Source organism: Taudactylus pleione, unplaced genomic scaffold (genome assembly GCF_031769625.1).
Source record: "Taudactylus pleione unplaced genomic scaffold, aTauple2 ptg000256l, whole genome shotgun sequence".
Lineage (NCBI taxonomy): Eukaryota > Metazoa > Chordata > Amphibia > Anura > Myobatrachidae > Taudactylus > Taudactylus pleione.
In genome coordinates, this window is record NW_028284658.1 from 10578219 (window position 1) to 10598503 (window position 20285).

A 20285-nucleotide genomic window follows, 5' to 3' on the forward strand; every position below is an offset into this window, starting at 1 on the left:
ACCACGCTTCCTGGAAAACCTTTGCTTTTGACTTCTGTCCCCTCCATGTACCTACTTCAGCCACAATCCACAGTTCCTGGAAAACCCTTGCCCGTACATTGCTTGGACTCTCTCACCTCTTGCGAGCGGGTCTGAATCAGGCCCTTTGTCCTCTCTATGTACTGACTTAAGCTTGAGATGTGTCCTCATACACATCTGAAGCTTAATGTCCAGGGCGATTCAGCTGCACCAAGCATTTTACTTGCTCACAATTTGCATCTTATTTGCATAAATAAAACAACTAGAAGCAGCAAAACTACTTTGCTATATTAAACTGATCAATTTGATGTGCAACATGTTATTAGAAAAAATAAAAGATCCCAACGAAATCTCAACTTCAAATTTGATATGGACAATTTTAAAGCTTCAAGGACTAAACAGGTAGAAAAGCAGGCGCTGGCAGTTATCGCGCCTGAACAAAGCAACAATTAAATTGCTCTGTCGGGCGCTTAAGAAAAATACCCACCTTATATAAACAATTGACCTTGAAATGTTGACTTCTTTAAACCTAGTCATGCCAGATATTAATTTAAAGCTGTAACGTTATGTTCTGAACAAATGGTTGTGTTTATATTTATTTATTTATGTATTTATTTAATATCTCAATCCTGGCTTGAGAAAATAAGATTTATGTGTATGCTCACAAATGCCAAATTTGTCGATTTTTAACATTTTGAAACCTATATAACTCAAACTATACAAGATAAACAATCACGTATATTTACAACACTCTTATAGTATTAAATGGGTGCATAGTATAAAAGTAAATGGTAAGGTAATTTGTATTGGATGACTTGACATGAAATTACCCTTTTATGCATTTTATCACAAGACCACTGATTTATCTTATTACAGTGTTTTGTCCCCTGTTGAACACTGGTGCAGAAAATGCTAGTGCTGTATATATAAAGGTTGATAATAATATAGAAAATAAATATGCCCTTGCTAGGTTTTAACCCGTATCAGCTGTGTGGCAATATAAATTCCATATATGTATAGTGCTATTATGGCTGCTTCCAATCAAGGCTACAAAAAGTCTTGTTGGCTGTGGCTCACATGCCAGCCCTTATCTAGATGTTACCCTTTGCACTTGAGAGATGAGTGCATTTATCTGCCAATTAATGCTGTGGAGGGCATATATGCTAGTGTAGAAACTTGCAGAGATTGGGGTCCCTTGACAATGGGCTGCAAACTTAAGTGTTCTGATGAAAATATAAACAAAATCCCTATGCTTTATTTGCTAAATACAGATTTTCAGTATACTATTGTTAGCGCCTATAGCAAGTCTTTCTGTGTTGATAATAATACATTGGCAGTATTGTCTGTGTGAGGAATCTCCCGCAGAAGAAAAACTTTCAAGTGAGCATAGTAATATGTTTTAGAATTTGTTCACATGATGATAAATTTGTATAAAGTCGCTTTAAGAAAATTTATTTATTTAAATATTCCAGGCACTGTTTTGGGTATGTTATATAAAAGTAAACAGAAGCCCACACATTTATGATGGCTTTTCTTCAGGCATTTTCAATGTTAGTCCATCATAATTACTACCCTTCCCATTTCAGATAAGTATATTCCAGTTTATCCAATTAATTTTCCATTTGAATTAACATGGGTTTAATTAAGTAGATAATGTTAAAAACATTGAATGTACTTAAAAAAAAAGGTTACTATAATTGAAAAACAGAACACAACTCTTATCTACCAGCTGAAAGACGTAAGATTTTCAATCGTCACGCTTTGGGCACATTAATACTTTGAGGGTAAAATGTGCTATGAATGATCTTTATCTACCACAGTCATGAGTTTACATAAATCCACAGCTTGGTGGATTGAAAATACACGTGGCCATACAGAGTGCCCATAATATTTATTTGTAAACGTGTTAATAGGAAGCATAAAATGTTTAGTGTAGCCTGAGAAAGTCAAATATAAAGCAAATATTTAGTAGCGTTCTGTTCAATAGTAACCATTTGCATATGTATATTATATGACTCCATTATCTATATGGTTCTTTTGTTCCAAAACCATTCATGCCTTATGGATATACAGAGATTGGCTCAGTCAGGCCATTTGCCCATGCAAAGAAACATCAAAGTCTGGAAAATATCATTGGAATTCTGAAACCTTTCCTTATAATTTAGGATTTATTATTTGTACTGATATGGCTGTTAAAGTGGCTGGGATATATCTTAGACATAGCGGTCACAGAGGTATGGATACAATTTGAGCACTTTAGTTTACTTTAAACACACTGTAGAACAAATGAGGTACATTGTTTTTCCATACCAAGAACCATTTTATCCAAATTATTTTTGCCGTTGTGTTCAAGTGAACCTTCCTTGCCTTCCACCATCTACCGTTTAACCCTGTACATTTATGGATATTGTGTAGTATTCTTTAAAAGTTAACATGATAAATCTACCTGCACAGTATGGCTATAAAAAAAATGTATGTTTTTCCCCATCATCATTTTCCCTCTTGTTCTCTAGCAGTATCATCAGTCTCCCCTCCTCCCTGCAGACACTTAGTCTTTTTTCCCTTATTTGCAGTGATGATGGATGGGAGTTGGGTTCTCTCATCTATCCATTGGGCAGGTTCATTTAGACAGGGGTGCTGTTTTGTACAAGGACTCGTTCTATTTTTCCCCCAGCTCCCTCTGGGTTGGGCACATTTGATTAAAGTTTTTTCTTTTGTGGTGAAATCGATATTTTTATCATTATTATTTTCACTTTCCTTTATAAACACTTATCTTTGCTGTGAAGAAACAAGGTTACCACATATATAAAGTAGCTGTACTGTTTGTCCCAATTCATCTCTCACACAGCCTCGTAAGAGAGGCACATTCTGTTCTTAACCTATGGTACATATACTACCAGGAATGACTTTAGACATATTTAAGCCATACTCAAGCCTCCAAAATTAAACTAAGAATTCTAGCTTAATACACTGAATAAAATATACAGTGAAATCTGTGATCTCTCTCTCTCTCTCTCTCTCTCTCTCTCTCTCTCTCTCTCTCTCTCTCTCTCTCTCTCATACATTGAAACAGTAGATAGTTTTTTTCTGTCTGCCTGGTTGTATTATTTAGAGAAACCTGAGTGCTGCTCTCTCCTTGCTGCTGCTTTAGATATAATTTTCTTTTAAACCTTTGAATACTGAAGGGAATTTCTTGGTAAACATTTATTACACTAGGAGGTACAAATGTTAAACACTTTAGTTGGTTCTGAACAAACATTTGTCATTATAATGAGTAGAAATAAGTGGAAAGTCATACAGTTTCCAGACATTTTTTAACGCATCTGACTTATAAGGCCATTGGCATGTCCAGATGTGCCCTAGGGGTGGTTACATTTTACAAAATTTTTCTCAACTTGAGATGTATTGGATATTTGAGTTGGATACATTGTCACCATAAGAACTGAATGAGAATTATGAAGTAGCCCACTTTCTGTAATCTTTTTTCATTTTTATATCTGGTTTTATTTTCATATAGGTACAACATAGTAAAAAACTGCAACTTTTAACCTTTTTAAGAATCCCTTTTAAAGGCATAGCATTGCGCAATTTCAAAGGCACAAACCAACAAAATGCTATTATCTATGCCAATTTGCTGTTAATTTAATAATACGACCACTTTAATTATCTATGCTGCTAACCTAAAATATGGCTAATATAATTTTATTGAATTAAATATTGGCCATTTCTAACCAACAAAATGGCTGCCTATACTTCCCATACTGACTACAAGTTGTTTCTAACCAATAAATGGCCGCCTCCGCATGGGGACATAAATCCCAATCATATTTGATGTAATGCTGTCTTCTCTTTAATATGTCTGTTCACCATGTAGCCATTTACATGTTATCAAACAGCTAATATGTTGTTTACTAAGATTATGGCCACCTTACTTTTCCTTAACAAGCCGCTAACAAACAACTATATGGCCTCATGCATCTACTATAATCTTTATAGACTATGAGATTTATTCTAACCTATAAAATGGCAGCAACCATAGTCAGGCACATGTTTAAGTCAATCACTCTTTCATGTCAACCAGAAAGTCCAATACCTAACAGAAATCACAATGGACAGTGCTATAAAAACAGGTCATTGTGGAGCCCCTCACTGCTTCCCTGGAGAAGTCCCTAGACAAACGAAATGCATAGGGACTGACTGACATAGCTACCTATCTACAGGACACTATAAAGGACACTATACTGCAAGGACTTCACTGAGATTTACAGATTAGCACTTTGTTTTTAATTCTCTTTATATTGGAACTGTGATGACATCGTCCATGTCCAAGTGAGACACATGCCAGACTGACCATTGAAGGGTGTTTACTAATCCAGGAATCCCTTGACAGATGAGCATCACTAAGTTTTTCTTTTTGGTACAAGCAATATATCATTTACATAATGTTATTCATGCTCTTAAATATTACATTATTAGGTGCATGTCCTTTTCTACCATTTTAGATTTTCCTGACTGATCTACCTAGTCAATATATTGAAGGATAAGTTGCCACCCAAAGCGGAAGTGTACTAAAAAGAAAGAACTCTTTCATACAAATCATCAGACTCGGGGTTCTGATTCAGATATGTACGTAAACCTGATGGTTTACGAACATATACAATGTTTTCGGGTCTGCGCATTTGCAGAATGAGTCCTGCATGTTAGCATGTGGTGCCTCCAAGCCACAGCATGACTGACATGCTGCGGCCGTTTAAGGGCGGGAAGGGGTGGCGCCGGGTTGCGTTCCTGGAAACGGGGGCATGTTTTATTAAAGTAATTTAATGCATGAAAATATAACGGTGTAAGTGATTAAAACTGTTGAGCATTTAGAATAGGCTGTTTAAACAGTTGAACATTAATGACTACTGTCACTTTAAAAGTGGTTAATTTTGGAAAACGAATGTGTTGAACCGTGAATTGTACTAGCAGGAAGTGCTTAATGCTTCTCCAGTGTCAAGGCTGGCAGGTCTACTCACTGTTTGCTGTGCTGGATTCTGAACGGGATTTCTTGGGAAATATTTATTCTGATTAGAAGGCAAGAATGTTAGGTTCTGAACAAACATTTGCCATCCTAATGATATATAGATATACGTTGAGGAACACTGCAATACTGTAGCTTATAGCCCTGTTTCAAAATGACAGACAGTCACAAAACGCTTTTCTCCTATGCTCCCATGTGGAAGAATTATCCTGTGTCCTTGTCATTGAAAAGTTTAAATAGAAATCACCATTCTTAGAGTTCACTCTAGATCCGGTGCCAGGCAGGGCGCCACACCCAGAGAAAGGGCACTCCGATGCGAAAAGGGGTGTGGCCACGAGAAATGGGGACATGTCATTAAGACACTTCACCTTTCTTCACTCTTGGGGGCGTGCCCAGCACTTACAGACATGCCACGCTGGCCCCAAGCTCTCCCTTCTCTGTGAATAGATGCCAGACGCATGCGCCCAGCATCTATTTGCCGGCGGTGATCGTGACACAGCAGTTATTCCCACCTGCGAGACATTGCAGCCTGCGGGTGGGGACGGCACCCACAGGCTGTTTTCGCTGTTGCTGCAAAAAGGGGCAGGGTGCATTCTGCCCTTTTGAAATCGTGCAGGGTGCGGCGTGTCGTAAAACAGCCTAGCTGGAATGCTACCATACATGCTATTGGTGTTGGAATTTAGCTGATGAAGTATTGTAGTAAATACATGACTATGGGGCCTTTTCATCAACACAAAAATAACGTTTTTAAGGACATTTTCCTTAATTAATGTTATTTTAGTATTCATGAAGATACTTAGCACAGAAGATAACACTGATATCTCCTTGCTAAGTCCCCCTGCGTTAATTTCCACACTCCCCATACATTAGTATGGGGATATGGAAATTATGGTATTCATTAAATTCCGAAAATGATGTATTTTCAGAAATTTGATGTAGTTACTATTCGCCACTGTGAGGTGGCGAATAGCAGGTAACACCTGTGTCAGCATGTGCAGGTCCCCCGGCGTCTCCCTCCGGCGCTCTGGTGCATCCTCTGGCTCCTTCTGCTATGCGGTCATGTGTTCTACCAGCAGAACACAATAAAGTTTAGAAAAAAAAGATTTTTTTTTTCTAAACAGTACTGTGTGCTGCTGGGAGACCACATGACCGCATAGCAGACGGAACCAGAGGCTGCTGCGCGGGCAGGTAAGTGATGAACGGGGGTGAGATGAGCGGGTGGGGGGAGGGGGGGCAGGTGAGCGGAGGGGGGGGACACAAACTTACTGCATCTGTAGGCAGTGCTGCGCATGCGCTGGTTTTACAGATGTAACAGCGCATGCGCAGCACTGCCTACAGATGTGATAAGTTAGTGTAGAGAGGGATAACGATCTATTTCCCGAAAAGCTGTCATCGCAAACATGACAGCTTTTCGGAATAGATAGTTATAGGGAGGAGGAATGATGAATTCCTCCGGTAATTAGGTAGAACTCCATGCGAGTTCTAAACCTACTTACCTCCAGGGAAAGTTTAGTTATGATGAATAGGCCCCTATATGCCAATAACAAGTAACAAGTTTCAGCAAAATCCACTCACATTTTAAAGTGACAAAGGAGGTGAATTTTCAGGACATAAAATAGAAAATCATGAGACAACATGACACGGCATATCAAAAGACAGTTCCACATACACCAGAACAAAATGGCATAGCTGAAAAAACAGAAGTCTGACTGAAACGATTAGAAGCATGCTCACTCCAGACTGTCTGAAAAATACTGGGGTGAAACAAATGACAGCTACTCACTTGCAAAATAGATTATTCTTCAGAATAGTGTAGTAATTTTGGTATAGTGAGAAACGTATCTTAAAATCAGAGTATTTTGGTGCAAAGCATTTGTTTATATTCCTGAAGAAAAATATGGCAAATACAAAGTGGGAGATATTCTTGTTGGTTACAATGAGAGTTCCAAAGCATACAGAATCCTAGACCCAAGAACAGATAAAGCGACAATCAGCAACTTTTGTTGAGGGCCTAAGAAATGATATGATAGTCCGAGGAGAAACCAACCAATTGTTTTGGATAAATGAGTTCAGCGTATAGTAAGGCACCATGCATTACAGCACATTCTCAAGAATGAAACATAAAATAAGGCATTGAACAGGGTTCATCCACCTGTATGCTTCTCATACAAAGCAAGTGCTATTTGTATATATGAACCTACATATCTTATCTTTCAGAAAGGGATGCTAACAGTTGGACAAAAGTGTCCGAAGAGGAAATAATATTTGCATTACAATCAAACCTGGACACTCACTCAATTGCCAGACTAACAGCCGAGGGATAATAAGAAACAAATGTCCTCACATGGGCTCTGAGAAAAAAACAACAACTTCCAAAGTCCATATTGTTCGTAGATCCTTAGGGTTCCCTTCGTGATGTGGGGTAAACCAATAGCTGTAGTTATTCTCTTCCGAATTAATCCTCACCCGGGATTTCCAAGGTAAAAAATAAAACTAAATAAAATGGCAGTTGTATGATATATATTTCCTTAAAAACAGAGATGATCGTGTATCTTCACAATGAGTAGTTTAGCATAGAACTGGATAATCTCCGGCCTAGCTACTCAATACAATTGCAGAATAGTATAAGTATTGCGTACCGTACTCACACATAATTAATATGTATTCCACCTATAAAGGTATTTTTTAGGTATACAGGTTGAGTCACCCATATCCAAATATTCCGAAATACGGAATATTCAGAAATTACATAAAGAAATTAAATACAGAATATTTTTTTTAGCTTGGCTGAGATAGTGAAAGCTTTGCTTTTTGATGGTTCAATGTACACAAACTTTGTTTAAGGAACAAAATATTGTATAATATTACCTTCAGGCTGTGTGTATAAGGTGTATATGAAACAAAGGGATTTCATGTATGTACACAAACTTTGTTTGAGACACAAAATTACTGAAAATTTTGTATAAAATCACCTGCAGGCTGTGTGTATAAAGTGTATATAAAACATAAATGCTTACTGTGTTTAGATTTGAGTACCATTCCCAATATATCTCATTATGGCAGGGCTCTACAAATCCCAGGGGCCAGGTCGCCATAGCTACCAGATTTTTCTGCCTGGCTACCAGATTTTGCAGTGAGGGAGGAAGCAAATCATCATCAGCTCTGGCTGAGATTCGTGCCTATATTATTGCGGTGTTCATATCATGCACAGGAGTGCATGTGCTGAGTATCGCCTGTGGTGACAGCTGTGCCTCTGTCCGTCCCGGCCTGCGCTGATGACTCCTCTCCATCCTGGCCTGCTCTGATTTCTGCTGTCTGTCCCAGTCTACGCTGATCCTCCTGTACGTCCTGGCTGTCTACTATCTCCTATCGCTGGCTGCATAGAGCTCTCCGGTTAAGGGTCTATGCATGGCCAGGGATTCCAGAGCGGTTTCAGAGGGATAGTGGTGTGACCAAGTGGGGAGGGGGGTTTTGTTGTACTTTCTGGCACCATTGTTTTATGTGAAACGTGGTCCGTTATTGGTGGGGGGTGGAGCAGGGGAGCTGTGCATAGCAGTGAGGGGGCCTCCATGTTACTGTGACCATTTTGTGGGCTAGTATAGTGTGTATAAAGGTTGCATAACACACAGAGCTGTGCTCCTTACTTCTGTCATTTTTTGGGGGGGGACGGTGGTCTGGCTCCCACACTTTCATCCTGGCTCCTAGATTTTAGAAAAATTTGTCAAGCCCTGCATTATGGTATGCAAATATTCCAAAATATGGAATATTCCGATATCTAAAATACCCCTCGTCCTAGGCATTTTGGATATGGGAGACTCAACCTGTACTCCTGTAGACCCCCAAAATTTTATATCACAGGTTTTTTCTCCGTAGCACATGAACAGATCCTCGAATGATATCCAGTGATGGAAGATGGATATAGGGGAGTAAAGGAAAAACAAATAATCATTTAATATGTTCAACGTAAGAGTGACAACACCTCTAGTGTATATATTTACTAATGAGGTTTGTGTCTATCACCCTATGGGAGTATAGGTAAATGACGTACCGTACTCAAAAAATTGTGGTGTACGCCAAATTCATAAAGGTTTCTTTACTGTATTCCCAGCAATTGTGTCATGTATCCCCAGATCTCACACGAAGGTGCAAACAAAGATGGGTGTACCCAAACTTACAACTTCGGTCGTGGAGTGGTTCTCATAAGGGTTTCTTTCATCCTCTATTCACTTCATGCCCTTTTTTGCTGCCCACATTGTTGAGGGGGAATATATAAGAGGGGAAATAAGTGTGTATATAAGGGTCTTATCATAAACCACATAAGGTGAGGTATAACAATTACTTTATTCCACTCAAATTTTTTAAATCGCAATAGAAATGTAAAAACTTCACAATAACGGATAGTAAAAAGATAAATAGCAGCTAGTCAAGCAAACAGGGACTATGAGGTAGTTGTTAAGAATGGTACATAACCTGGAACGGGGTGTAGTCTGGATCAGCACCCCCACAGGCTAAATGGCTCAAAATGCCATTAATGGCAAGATTCTTGCAGGGTCCACAACCTCACCACCAAAGCGTTTCGACTGGAAGTCTTTCTCAAGGTGTCATGGCCAAGAGATATTCATAATAGTATTGAGAAAATTATGATGACATGTAGTCAAGTACATAACAATCAGTGCTTTGCTTACAATGGCAGCCATAAAGAAAGTGCAAGTGCAGTATTTTGATGCCCAAAACTATGTGGAAATGGGACGTTTGCACTTAAGAGAAGCACCCCGTGTGTGTGTTGGGTGTGTTGCCAGAGTGGCAACCTATTCTGAATTGTTAGTATGGATACAAAATTTTCAGTAGCATCTGCTGCTCAAGGGGTCAGTGTAAGTGCCGTTTCTAACAATGCAGCAGCTCGTGTGGCCAGGGGTGGTGCAATCACATTTATGCACACAACTCAGAATACAGGTGGATAGTTGTATAGGATTTACAATTATAGTAGTTGTCTGGAATTGCAAACGCATCTCGTGCAACCCAGAATCAGGCTGCCAGTATGAAAGTTACAGAATTGTATGAAAAATCTATATATTGTTTGAAGCAGGCTGTGGGAGCATGGAATATTACAGTAAATGAGGTGCTCATAAATGAGAATTTTAAAAAAGATGTCATCTTCTTTCAAATCAAAAATAACAACATTCAAGGATCATTGTTTCAGGATGTAAGATGTAAAATCAGAGATCACTCCCATGGAAATAACTACATGATGGAAGTGATTAACAAAGTTTTTTCCCTGCTAGATAATCATCAGTACGAAAATAAAGTGGGAAAATTGACCTATAGTGCCAGTGTCACTAGACCGAATGTTATAAAACAGTGGGAATCTTTTGTAGAAGATTCCCAGAGCAAAGCCATAGTTTGGAATGCTGTGAAAAGGGATTTACACTATTTAAATGGAACCATGAACCTTTAACTTATACTGGGTACACACTTTGATGAGGGGTCAGCCAGTAAACCGATCCACTGTCAGAGCGGCCGGCTGATAAGCTATACACAATTACCAATCGCCCCCTCGAAGTGTCTGAGACCCTGTTTATGCATAGGTCTGTGAATTTATCATACTGTAGTAGATTCCATTGTTAATGCCCGTTAACATGTTAATTTAACTGAGCGTTAAAAAGGGTCTTGGGTGAAAATGGGACTGGAATTGAGGAGCCCTAGATGTTAAAGTCCGAGGCTACCACCCTTAAATTAATGGAACTAATTGAATTCTCCCCCAAGTATACTAGTGACAATACTGGAGAGATAGGAGATGGTGTACGTCAAATTACAACTGTATAGCTTTTGATAATGAACTTTCTTCCTTATAATTATCCATGTTATGCTCTGAACTTTACATGTTCTTGTCACAGTGAAGGTTTTTTTTTTATCGTTTCTCGATCTTCCCTGCATGTTTGATTCTTGAAAAGCCTATTATACAACACAGGAGTTATTTGAAAGGGGATGCGGTCATAATACAGACTGCAGAGATTCTGACGCTAGGAATGCCGGCACTGGGCTCCCGACACCTATCAGAATCCCGGCACCTGCATCACGACCACCGGCATCTCAAAGGTAAGTAGTGGGGTTAGGGAGTGGGTTAGCGATAGGGTTAGGCGCTAGGGAAAGGTTTAGGCACTAAGAGGGGAGGGTTAGGTTTAGGTTGCGGGGAGGTTAGGTTTAGGCACTAGGGGGGAGGTTAGGTTTAGGCACCAGGAAGGGAGGGTTAGGATACCGACTAACAGGTGTCGGTATTTTAACCCTGACAGGATGCTGGTGTCGGGATTCTGACCGCTGGGTTCCCGAGCGTCGGCACCTCGTACCCAACCCGTTTGAAAGATATACTGGATGTCCTTGAAACCTGCACTTTATATATTGCTTCCTTAATTAATGCACAGAGTGCAGTTCCAGTGTTCAGCATTTCATGCAGTTCCCTACTTGTCTAGTGTATGATGCAACTCATTAGAAATGATACATTTTCAATTTACTTGCATGCTAAACTGTCATGTTTTGGGAGGGGAGCGACCCTTCACACCAATTCCTCACCTCTATTTCATCAGTTAAGCCATGCAATTTAATATCACTAGCACTCTGTACTCTTATTGGATACTACTGGTAATACTCATGCTATGTGACTGATTCACCTTCAGCAAGCTTTGACTAGCTTTAGCTTGGAGACTGATCAGTAAAATTATTTCTTGGAGCAAGTCCCATGAATAGGACCCCTTACCAAAACCATTTAAAAATATTTTACACTTACAGTATATACAGAAGACAAAGAAAACACATACCTAAATGTAATAGAGTGTGTGTTGACAAATGTGCGAGATTCCTGCGAGATCCTGGCAAGATTTGATTTGTCATATGTAATAGAATGTACATGCTAACTCACCTGAATCTCGCATTAACTGTTCTTGCTGCGACACAACGCGCCCTCCAGGTGTTTCTCATGTTAAGCATACAACTCACTAACCACAGTTTTTATGTTAATTTTTAAATAAAGTGTGTTATATGTGATTTTTTTTGCAAATTAAAGAATTAAACATTTGAGAATACACTTTAATGTTTATAATGTAAATGTAATATCCCTCCAAAAAATCATGCAACACATTTAATTCATGTTTTCTGAATGCTCCTCAGCAACTGAGCCCCTTTACGATCTTCTCCTGTCCTCCTGTACCTATCATCTTCCCAAAACCCAAAGTCAGATATGCACAAACAAGGCTTATATAAGGTTAATAAGGTCAAACTTGCTGGACTTCGATCTCCCAATGCATACAATGGTTTCTGTCAGAAAAGCCCCTGTTTTTTTAGCTTTTGCTAACATGCTGTAAGTTGTGGGAGAGTATGGGCACACACTGACAGATATATTGGCCGATCAATTGATCGGCCAATATATCTGGTGCCCGTCGGCCAGTATGTACGACGTCGTTCACAGACATATCGCGTTGGCTGTGCTGCACAACCGATGGACAGATATATTTGCAGATATATTTGTCCATTGGCAAGTGTGTATGGGCAGTCTGCTGACCGCCCAAACACATGCAGCTGCGGGGAGGGGGGGCGGACGCGCACCCGGGCAGCGGGACCCACGTCTGCCTGGAAGATGTTGGTCGTTCAATGTATATGAATGACCATCATCTGCAGATTACTTAATCTGCAGATATATCTTTGCAGTGTGTACCCACCTTAAAATTGGTAGCTTCTTAGTCAGAGCCTATTACATCTGATGAGTTACTATGCAAGCTCGCCAAACTCACATCCTATTACATTTACCACCTAATATCTACATTGTTCTCATGTTTTTATTTCATTTTAAGTACCTCAAACAACAAAATATAAATAATTGCCATAAATTTCAAAATGCATTGCCCATAGTCACAGCTGCTGTAGTTTGAGAGACCGTGGCTCCCAGGTAAAGATATGCTGGGATAGAGGGAAACAATGTTGCATTCTCCATGCACCTGCCCCTCCAGTACCCCCATTAACTAGAGGGGTAATGCTGGGATGTGTCGTTCCAGCTGCTGTGGAACAAGACATCCCAGCATGCCCTGCTACAATTGTGCTGTTAGGGAATGCTAAAGCTGTGGCAGGGCATGCTGGGATGTGTTATTCAACAGCAGCTGGAGGACCACAAGTTCCTAACGCTGAACTAGAGGAGGACAGGACTGATTGTATATCCCTGTATTTTAGTGATATTCTAGTTACATGATATATTAATAAAACCAATAATCATTTTTATTTTTGTGGTACCATCTGAATTACAAACTGCTCCATTACAGATGAAATAATCCAAGTATCGGGCAATCTTTCGGAGATTGAATTGAATTTGGATAACCAAGTGAAAACCTAATGTACATTCACTCTGTTGACTTAATCTTAGTTGTTGATTTTCCCACATTTGCTTAAAAAGCAGATGATAGAAGACATCAGTAAGCAGAACTGGCCAAATGTGTGCGTGCTATTTCTTAATATACCTATTTTGATATGTAATCTCTCTATCCTTACTACTATAATTTTTATCATCACAACAGGTGACATCTAGCTGACTCTTCTAGCTATGGACAAAGTAAAAAAACATTACGGTCAGCGGTAAATGGCTGGTAAGTACAAATGTTTCTACTTTAATGCTTCATAGACATCTGTACTGCCCTAGGTAATGGCCGAAGGAAATATTCTATATATTGTGGCTTACCTGGAATAGATTATCTGATAATAAATGCAGGAAGAGATTATTTGATGTAAAGACACAGGAGACTATTTGAGCCACCTGTGGACAGAAGGAAAAAAAGTGTTTATAAAAATAATGTGTTATGGCAGATCCATCTTCTGTACACAAAGGAGGTAGCATTTTGTGATAGACTGCATCCTCATGATAACTATTTTATCAGTTCACTGGGAATCAGTGATGGCAGCATCACATTGGACAGGTGACTGCTTCAGTTTAAGAATTTATAATACAATTTATCCATTGTTTGGACCTAAAAGTCTAAATGAAGAAGTGATAAGCACTGTTTCACTGATTATAGGGCTTTGCACCTCTTTGTAGAGAATTTCTCCAGAGCTGCCCCTATTATTTCCCCATACAATAGTTTGGGGAGAGTAATTCAGGGTAGAACAGAAACATCATGTTTCTATTTCACTTCTCAATTTCATTTTGCCATCAAGAGTTGTCGATATGAGCTGAAGCGTGCCTTGGTAGGGGGAGAGGAGCAGTGAAATGATAACTTTCCAGACTATGATTTTGCTATGAGGCTGCGTTCTATCTCTGGCCAAAGTATGTGAGCAAGATAGTGTTAGGGGCGGAAAGGAAATCTGCGTTGTGAGGGGAGCGTTTTATGGCACAGTGCTAAAAACGGATTTCATCTTATTAATTAAGATTATATTTTCATCGATAAGGGCCGCATATCCAGCTCTGTTCTTGTTTTCTTAGGAACTCATCCAGTGGTTTTAATGGAACATTATGGAGAGTAAGTGCATTCCTGGATACATTGGAACCCTTTGTAAAGTTGCAAAATGGGTGTAATTTACACTTAATAACATGCACAAAAAAGGCATATAGGCGCCCAAATGCTGAGCAGTACACATCTTGATATATGTACAGTTCTGGGTCAGTGGCATATGTGCTCAGTTACGCCCATGTGTTTAACCATTTGTTTTGCTTATAAAATGCTCATTCACTTTAACATGTTGATAAAACTTAGAAAACATCTCTAATACAGAGGATATAAGCCTCTGCTTATGTTAGAAAAGAAAGTTAGAAATATGCACACGAATGCATAATATATGCTTGAGCATCAAAGAAAACACCTATCATTTGCAGTGAGTCAATCACAAACAGTTTGCTAGTGCTTTCACCCTGACTACCCACAAATAATATGACTTTCTTAGACATATAGGAATCTGTGTGCCAGTTTACATCTATTTGTAATTGCATAAACATGCCCTTGTACTCCGTTTACATTAGAACACCCCTTACCACTCCCATCCTGCTGCTCCAGGCGCATGCCCGTGTAGTTGGCAAAATCACCAAAATCGTGCCTACTTTTATGGGTATGTAGCCTACAGAGCATCTTTAGGTAAGATAGACAAGGATGTTTGCTAGCAGAGGCTTACTGAGATCCAATAAGATCATTGCTGATCCTAGTCATCCATGTCACTCCCTATTTTCTCTATTGCCCTAATAAAAGCCACACCCATGTATTAAAGAACCCATACCAGTAGGGTGTGAACTAGTTTTTTTCCATCTGTGATGGTTAGACTGAATTCATAACATCCTGTTTTATCTTATTCTTTTATATTCATATTTGGAGCTTATGTAAAGATCGCAATGCAATTTCACTTACATGCATTCTTTTTATGTTTTGTAGTGACAATAAATTGAAATTGAATTGAACTGGCAAAGATTACAGTTGTAAAAGTTTTAAATATCATTTAATAGATATAATTTTGCTTGGTGTGGTATAAAAGATCAAAAGTAGAAAGGTCGCCAATTAATAGATCGTCACCAATTTTTCGGCATGCATTAGATCACAGGGACAATGGGTAGTCAAGTACAAAAGGTCGACAGGTTTAAAAGGTTGATAGGTTCAAATGGTCAACACAAAAATGGTTGACACATTTTTTTTTTTGTTATTCCTAATCCTAACCCTCCTCTTAGTGCCTAACTCTATCTCTCCCCCTAGTGCAGGGGTTCCCAACCACGGTCCTACTTCATTGTATCTGCACTAAGGGGTAGATTAACTAAAACCTGTAAAAAATAGAAGTGAAGGTGTTTCCCATAGCAACCAATCAGATTGTAGCTATCAGTTTCTATAACGTACTGGATAAATAATACATAGGGCTCAATTCAATTACCCACGAAGGGGGTGAGATGCAATTGCAATGGCGTAGGAACGCGGCAATGGCATTGCAACTCGCCTTCATCACCCACCGATCTCACACCATACAGCTACATTTATTTGCACCTCGAGTTGATTTGCGGCTAATTGGATTGAGCAGCTAGAATCTGATTGATTGTTATGGGCAACATCTCCAGTTTTTCTTTTTACAAGTCATAGTAAAAACTAGTATGCTGATTTTAGATTGTACCCTAAAGCAGATATAATTATCTGCAAGACGAAAAACCGAATGATTGACATAAGATGAGAGGTGGTTTAAACCTGTAGGATGGGGGTTTGCATGGGTGCTCATCATTGAATTAAGGAGCCTATGGCAGTGAAGGGGCGTGTTTTTGTCTGATTTTATTCAAAGCCTTGGGCTGTGGGCCATAGCCTCTTGTTCCAGGCTTCCCACCTGCTCTGCCCTTTTTGAGCCTGCTGGTTTAGTGGTCTATTGTAGGCTGTTTCGCTGCGGGAAAAAACGGCAAGTCACTAATCCAGGTGCAATTATTTAATTTTTGTGCACTCCCTTCGTTGACTGTTAGCTGTACAACCCTTACAGGGGGCAGCATCATTACCCAAACGAGTGGGTACTCAAGTTAAAGGGTTGTTGTTTATAGGAGTTTTATAATTGTGTTTGTGCAATGCATGTTGTAAATTGTTATTTTGCAGTGTAGATTGGGCTGATTTTGGTTATCCTTTCTGTACCACTAAACTTTCCCTTAAATAAATATATACTTAATTTAAGAAATAGCTCACAGTTTTTTTTCTGCCAAATCTACATCTCAGTGTGTTTATTTATTGTTATATAGTAGTGGTTAAGTGATTTGCATGCATGACACCCTTCATCTGATAAAAGGTTTAGTGCCTTAATTGCCTGTTTTAGTTCAGATGTTTTGTGTGTGGGATGTTAAGATACTCGGCTAAAGGATATAGATATCAAAGTTTTTTTTATTTTAATATTGCATTATGTAGCAAAGGGTTACTGCCGATTAGTGAGATATACATTTGCATGGATAAGCCTATTTAAAAAGGGTCACTGCATTTCCGTATGATGATAAAGGAAGAAAATAATTCTTTAAATAAAACATTTGATGATATTGAAATATCTTTAAAATTTTCTTATTTATTTTTTTTAAATATATTTTTAAGCTTATAGTATTAGTGAAATTGAAAGCCAAAATTTGGATTTTCAGTTCCACTGTGCTAGCTGGCTAAGGCATGTGCATATTAGCAGTGACTGGCATGGCACAGTGATAAGTTAATACTTATGGGGGTATCCATTTAGCGATTTAGATTTAGCCAAGCGATTGCACGATAACGACATCATTATTGTGCAATCGCTTGCAAATCGCGCATGCATCGTGCATGCATCGTGCATGTTTTGGTCGGAAGCGACCAAAGATGCGCGTGCCCGCTGGTCGCTTCCGACATCGCCCGTACATGCAGGTCAACCTGATGATCTAGTCAGGTTCAGCATGTGCGGGGATGAGGGATGTGCCGGGACTGAACGAAGTGAACGTTCAGTCTAGGCACATCACTAGCTATACAAACGACATCATGATTGCAATGTCGCAATCGTGCTGTCGTTTGTATATCTACAAGTGGATACCCCCCTTTACCGATTTGTACCATTATTGTATCGCTCAACTGCCTTGGCAATTTCTTTTTATAAATTGTTATGTCCTTTATTTAAGCATCAATAAACATATTTGTTACCTAGAGTTTTTCTTAAATAAGCCCCAGATGTCCCCACCGTATAGAGATAATATTACATAATTATGTAAAATTATGTCAAAGACAAAGCAAAGATAATATTACTAATGCAAATGGTTTTGTTGTGAACATTGGGCCTGATTCAGAGCCGCTTGTTCGCTCCGAGCGATGTTCGCACATCTGCGCATGCGTATGGGTCGTAATACGCATGCGCCAAACAGTCAGTGCGGTTGGAAAATGTGAGTTCGCAAAATGGCGAGTGCCTGCTAATTTGAGTGACAGGATGAAGCGTTTGTGGGTGGTAACAGGGGAAGGTGCTTGAAAACGGGGAGTGGAGATCCGAACGCAGGCGTGCCAAACGGTCAAAACGGGCGTTTTAAGGGTGTGCATAATTAACAAAGCAGCGCCATCGACCACGTCACTTGGTTGTTTCTTAGCCTGAACTATTCGCGTGATTGCGGTAGGAAAATCCAACCACAAGCACTGCGAGCAGTTCAGACGCCTTTCGATGTACTCGATTAATCTAATAAATAGCGGAGATGACGTATGATGCGAGCGGCCAGGGGGCGTCTTCACAAAATAGCGAGCGCATGTTTCGTTCGCTCGCTCAGACATAGAGGCGCCAACAGACCGCAAAGAGCGAGCGCTCAATTTAAATAGCCAGCCTCTTTTTCTGAACGAGTGAGCGCAAATAGCGTCCGGCTCTGAATCAGGCCCATTATGCAAAATATTGTGCAGTGGAAAACTTTGGAGTTTTTACTGTATATGTACAGTATTGTGTATTGTAATTTGTAATTAACTTCAGTTTGCCTTTTACACATGGATGTATATTTTTTTTATCTCTATATAGTTAAGAAAAGCAAATTTCTCTTTAGCATACTTGAGTATAATTGTGGGTCACAACAGGGCCATTACCTAGAATTGCACCACTTGCCATCACTGTTATTAGGGCAGCACAGACGGTGTAATGGTTAGCGTTACAGCCTCACAGCACTGAGGTCGTGGGTTCAATTCCCACTACGGCCCTAACTGTGTGGAGTTTGTATATTCTCCCTGTGCTTGCGTGGGTTTCCTCCGGGAACTCCGGTTTCCTCCCACACTCCAAAAATATACTGGTAGGTTAATTGGTTCCCTACAAAATTGACCATAGTGTGTATGTGTGTGAGCATGTGGTAGGTAAGCTCCACTGGGGCAGGGACGGATGTGAATGGCCAAAATATTCTCTGTAAAGCGCTGCGGAATATGTGTGCGCTATATAAATAACTGGTAATAAATAAAATAAATAAATTATGCAATCTGACCAAAGAAAATTCATTTATAGCTAATGTGTAATACTACTTTAACCATTCCCACCCCTCATATGTCACAGATAATTCATAGAAGCCAATAATGTATTTAATAAGTTGACAGAAGAACCCCTACAGGCTATAAACTTAAACAGGACATATTCTGCATGTATTAATGCACTACTATATACATATATATATATGTATATATACATATACATATATATATATATATATATATACATACAGTCAGGTGCATAAATATTGGGACATTGACAGAATTTTCATATTTTGGCCTCTATTCACCACCACAATGGCTTTGAAGTGAAACATGGACAGGTGTGGGCTATTCCCTCGTTATTTCATTATCAATTAAGCAGGTAAAAGGTCTGGAGTTGATTCTAGGTGTGACATTTGCATCTGGAATCAGTTGCTGTCGACTCTCAATATGCGATCCAAAGAGCTGTCACTATCAGTGAAGCAAGCCCTCATTAGGCTGAAAAATCAAAACAAACACATCAGAGAGATAGCAAAAACATTAGGTGTGGCCAAATCTACTGTTTGCAACATTCTTAAAAAGAAAGAACGCACTGGAGAGCTCAGCAACACCAAAAGACCCGGAAGACCACGGAAAACAACTGTGGTGGATGACAGAAGAATTATTTCCCTTGTGAAGAAAAACCCCTTCACAACAGTTGGCTAAATCAAGAACACTTTCCAGAAGGTAGGTGTATATGTGTCAAAGTCAACAATCAAGAGAAGACTTCACAAGAGTGAATATAGAGGGTTCACCACAAGATGTAAACCATTGGTGAGCCACAAAAACAGGAAGACCAGATTAGAGTTTGCCAAACAACATCTAAAAAAGCCATTACAGTTCTGGAACAACATCCTATGGACAGATGAGTCAAATATCAGCTTGTACCAGAGTGATGGGAAGAGAAGAGTATGGAGAAGGAAAGGAACTGCTCATGATCCAAAACATACCACCTCATCAGTGAAGCATGGTGGTGGTAGTGTCATGGCGTGGGCATGTATGGCTGCCAATGGAACTGGTTCCCTTGTATTTATTGATGATGTGACTGCAGACAAAAGCAGCAGAATGAATTCTGAAGTGTTTCGGGCAATATTATATGCTCATATTCAGTCAAATGCTTCAGAACTCATTGGACGGCGCTTCACAGTGCAGATGGACAATGACCCGAAGCATACTGCAAAAGCAACCAAAGAGTTTTTTAAGGCTAAAAAGTGGAATGTTATGCAATGGCCAAGTCAATCCCCTGACCTGAATCCGATTGAGCATGCATTTCACTTGATGAAGAAAAAACTGAAGGGAAAATGCCC

At 39.5% G+C, this 20285-nt stretch overlaps 1 protein-coding gene across 5 annotated transcripts in view; it reads right to left on the minus strand.

The window, feature by feature from the left end:
* RALY (RALY heterogeneous nuclear ribonucleoprotein) overlaps positions 1–20285 on the minus strand; it is a 211950-nt gene that overhangs the window by 136666 nt on the left and 54999 nt on the right. For 2 of the 5 annotated variants that reach the window (XM_088480646.1, XM_088480647.1), the window contains exon 2: positions 13755–13829. The exons of the other annotated variants lie outside the window; for them this stretch is intronic. The gene's annotated coding sequence lies outside the window, so the exon portion shown is untranslated. The remainder of the gene's footprint in view (positions 1–13754; positions 13830–20285) is intronic. 5 annotated transcript variants of the gene reach the window in all.